Raw genomic sequence first — 5,171 nt, 5'->3', positions numbered from 1 at the left:
AAATCCCGCCAGCTCTATATTATCCCTGTCGTCGTTCAGCCACAAYTCAGTGAAAGATAAGATATTACAGTTTTTAATGTCTCGTTGGTAGGATAATCTTGATCGTAGGTCATCGATTTTATTTTCCTATAATTGCACGTTGGCCAATAGAACGGATGGCAGTGGAAGTTTACTCGCTCGCCTACGAATTCTCAGAAGGCAGCCCGACCTCTCTCCCCTTTTTCTCTGTCTTTTCTTTCTCGCAAATGATGGGGATTTGGGACTGTTCCCGAGAAAGCAGTATATACATTGCGTCGGACTTGTCGGACTCGTTAAAGGAAAAAGCATCTTCCAGTTCGAGGTCWGTAATCGCTGTTCTAATGTTCAGAAGTTATTTTCGGTCATAAGAGATAGTAGCAGCAAAATTATGTACAAAATAAGTTTCAAACAACACAAAAAATGAACAAAATAGCACTGTTGGTTAGGAGCACGTAAAACGTCAGCCTTCCTCTCCGGCGCCATTCAGTTAATCACGGTTTACATTAGCTCTATATCGAGATATATATATTTATTTATATATACCGTATATATATAAAAAATAATAATAAAAAATCAACTACATCCTCCTAACTACCTCTGTACTATAAAGAAAAGAAAAAAGAGCCCAACTTACTTCTAACAGACCCTCCCCAATCCCCCAAGCAACGGCTCAGCCACCAAGTGGTAGGCCACACAAGCTCACAGAATGGGACCGCTGAGTGCGTAGTGTGTAAAAACCTTCTGTCCTCGGTTGCAACACTCACTACTGAGTTCCAAACTGCCTCTGGAAACAACATCAGCACAAGAACTGTTCCTCGGGAGCTTCATGAAATGGGTTTCCATGGCCGAGCAGCTGCACACAAGCCTAAGATCACCATGCGAAATGTCAAGCGACGGCTAGAGTGGTGTAAAGCTCGCYGACATTGGACTCTGAAGCAGTGGWAACGTTCTCTGGAGTGATGAATCACACTTCACCATCTGGCAGTCCGAGGGACGAATCTGGATTTGGCGGATGCCAGGAGAAAGCTACCTGCCCGAATGCGTAGTGSCAACTGAAAAGTTTGGTGGAGGAGGAATAATGGTCTGGGGCTGTATTTCATGGTTCTGTCTGTAGTTTTTGCCTCAATATATTTCATGATGTGTAACAACAATGTGCCAAATCTTGATTTAGTGCGGTAAGCCGCCTCAATGTTTGCAGCCGTAGGTGATATCTTTCTACGAGCTGAYATGTCATCAGTATTGTGGAATAATTATAACGTTACAGTATGTTTTAAATCGAGAAATCTGATCTAAAAACTGTGCAGCCTTTATTTTGATCCTGTCAGTATCGACACTATGTCTCAACGACGCACTTGGAGAACGTTCTCTCTGTGTGGTGTTTTGGGAAACGGCTGCTACATCTTAGGCCATTGTAGGACAGATGCATCGTTAAAACACTCGTAAGCCTAAGTTCCATCACTATCGCGGAACTGGGCTCTGGGCTGTGTATGTAAATATCTTAAAATTTGTTTCCTAACACCCCCACATGATCCGACTAAGCATTTCAAGGGCCAAAGGATGCTCAGGGAAATAATTATTACAAATATATTTTGGAGTTATTTTCATTAAATAAACACATACAGTGATTGATTAGACATACAGTGAGGATGATTTAATTTACAAAGACTGCATGGGATTTAAGTTTACACTGAAAACGTTTTACAATCCTGGAAATGATATATAAAAATKAATAATACAAATGTGTCCCTCTGCTGCTAAATGAATATAGGGGAAACACTGGTGTGTTTGTGTGTGTGTGTGTGCCTATACATGCTGTGTTTAGAATACAGCAGCTGCCATCTGTCCCACTCTGCACTGGACAGTGTCTGTTAGACAGATGGCCCCACCCTGAACAGCTGAGTATGGAGACAGGGCAGGGCACCACTACTAAACACCACTACATCCTCGGCTGCCCCACCCACCATACATTACCCGGCGCAATCTCTAGTTCAATCATGTCAAATATGTCTCTCTTTTCTTCTCTGTCTCTCACTTACACAGTCTTTCAGTTCCTTAATCTAAATAGCTAGTTTTCTCCTCTGTATTTTATCTCAAATCAAGATGTGTACTGMCATTACAGGTGCACCACATGGTGAATAAATACTATGCCCATCTCCAACACTCCAACCAKCATTAGAATCAGGCAGGCTGTACATGTACTTTGGGATGTTTTCATGAAGAAATTGCTTCTCCATTTCTACACTGACCACAAGAGGGCATGACGCACCCAGGTACGACTGAATTGGAGAGGGGTTTGGAATKATAAATTATGGGTGCACTGACTGCTTGTATCAAACTTTGAASTTATTGGCATTGTCCCAAACCAGAAACACATTCCATAACCTGTTAATTCTCCCATCACTCATCTCTCTCTGCAATCTAGAGCCTGGCACCACTCTCACTCTCAGTTTACTCAGTACTGATTAGCCTACAGCCCGATACTACAGAATGCACCAAGGGCAAAATTGTGGTGTAGATATTGTGGGGGACGAACAGTAGAAGGGGGTCCTCCCCTGGATTTTCTTTTGACATTYGAAAACACATTTCTTGCMATTCAAMACAGTTTGACATGACTTCAGGGGTATTTTAAAGGCAATGCTACCAAATATTAATTGAGTGTATGTAAACTTTTGACCCACTGGGAATGTGATAACAGAAATAAAAGCTGAAGTAAATCATTCTCTCTACTATTATTCTGACATTTCACATTCTTAAAATAAAGKGGTGATCCTAACTGACSTAAAACAGGGAATTTTTACAAGGATTAAATGTCAGGAATTGTGAAAAACTGAGTTTAAATGTATTTGGCTAAGGTGTATGTAATCTTCCAACTTCAACTGTATRTGTACATCATGCAGTTGAATGGGACACAATTTTATACAAATAAAGGTCACCTGTTGCATGTAAAACAACATTACACCCACTTACTTGAGATTTAGAACATTTAACTTTTMTTTCTGTACAATCAGTGTAAACAGATATGAAGTCAATAAATGAAATGAATAAATATAAGAGTGTCATGAATAAATACTTTTGAGTTAGAGAGAGATTGAAAGAGAGAAATGTGCTCTGGGACGAGTCAGCTCTTTTCTGCCTGGAGGACACATATTTCAAATTCAAATAAAAAACAACGAATTGATGTAGCCTATACAACTCAGACCGTAATAAACATGAATGTTATAATTTTGGAAGTATGAACTAGGGTTCAAGAATTTCATTGACATACGTGTTACACTATAGCCTACAGCACCCGACGTCACAGGAAGGCCAAAAAGATCATCAAGGACATCAACCACCCGAGCCACGGCCTGTTCACCCCGTTATCATTAAGAAGGCGAGTTCAGTACAGGTGCATCAAAGCTTGGACTGAGAGAGTGTAAAAACAGCTTCTATCTCAAGACCGTTAAGACTTTTAAATAGCCATCACTAGCCGGCTACCACCCGGTTACTCAACCCTGCCCTGTATACATAGACATTCAATCACTGGCCACTTTAATAATGGATCACTAGTCATAATGTTTCCATACTGTTTTACTCATATCACATTTCAGGAGAAGACCCAGATGCAGACAGTGTCGAAGTAACAATAGTTTATTACTAGAACAGGGGGCAGGCAAAATGACAATTCAAGGGCAGGCAGAGGTCAGTAACCCAGGGCGGTGTGACAAGGTACAGAATGGCAGACAGGCTCAGGATCAGGGCAGGCAGAATGGTCAAAACCGGGAAAACTAGAAAAAGACAGGAGCAAGGGGAAAACCGCCGGTAGGCTTGACGAACAAAATGAACTGGCAACAGACAAACGGAGAACACAGGTATAAATACAGTGGCTTGCGAAAGTATTCACCCCCTTGGAATTTTTCCTATTTTGTTGCCTTACAACCTGGAATTAAAATATATTTTTTTGGGGGGGGTTGTATCATTTGATTTACACAACATGCCTACCACTTTGAAGATGCAAAATATATTTTATTGTGAAACAAACAAGAAATAAGACATAAAATCTGAACTTGAGCGTGCATAACTATTCATCCCTCCAAAGTCAATACTTTGTAGAGGCACCTTTTGCAGCAATTACAGCGTCACGTCTCTTGCGGTATGTCTCTATAAGCTTGGCACATCTAGCCACTGGGATTTTTGCCCATTCTTCATTGCAAAACTGCTCCAGCTCCTTCAAGTTGGATGGGTTCCGCTGGTGTACAGCAATCTTTAAGTCATACCACAGATTATCAATTGGATTGAGGTCTGGGCTTTGACTAGGCCATTCCAAGACATTTAAATGTTTCCCCTTAAACCACTCAAGCGTTGCTTTAGCAGTATGCTTAGGGTCATTGTCCTGCTGGAAGGTGAACCTCCGTCCCAGTCTCAAATCTCTGGAAGACTGAAACAGGTTTCCCTCAAGAATTTCCCTGTATTTATAGCCATCCATCATTCCTTCAATTCTGACCAGTTTCCCAGTCTCTGTCGACGAAAAACACCCCCACAGCATGATGCTGCCACCATGCTTCACTGTGGAGATGGTGTTCTCGGGGTGATGAGAGATGTTGGGTTTGCGCCAGACATAGCGTTTTTCTTGATGGCCAAAAAGCTCAATTTTTGTCTCATCTGACCAGAGTACTTTCTTCCATATGTTTGGGGAGTCTCCCACATGCCATTTGGTGAACACCAAGCGTGTTTGCTTATTTTTTTCTTTAAGCAATGTCTTTTTTCTGGCCACTCTTCCGTAAAGCCCAGCTCTGTGGAGTGTAGGGCTTAAAGTGGTCCTATGGACAGATACTCCAATCTCCGCTGTGGAGCTTTGCAGCTCCTTCAGGGTTATCTTTGCTCTCTTTGTTGCCTCTCTGAAGAGATTCACGCGCAAGCGTAGTCTTAAGAAGGGCGAGTCTAGTAGCAGGTGCAGTGCAAAGCTGGGACTGAGACAGAAGCTGTTTTTCACTGTTCCAAGACCGTTAAGACTTTTAATAGCCATCACTAGCCGGCTACACCCGGTTACTCAACCCTGCACCTTAGAGGCTCCTGCCTGTATACATAGACATTCAATCATGGCCACTTTAATAATGGATCACTAGTAATAATGTTTCCATACTGCTTTACTCATATCACATTTCAGGAGAAGA

The sequence above is a fragment of the Salvelinus sp. IW2-2015 genome, linkage group LG5 (assembly GCF_002910315.2).
Source record: "Salvelinus sp. IW2-2015 linkage group LG5, ASM291031v2, whole genome shotgun sequence".
Taxonomy (NCBI): Eukaryota; Metazoa; Chordata; class Actinopteri; order Salmoniformes; family Salmonidae; genus Salvelinus; species Salvelinus sp. IW2-2015.
Note: the sequence above shows the minus strand (reverse complement) of the source record.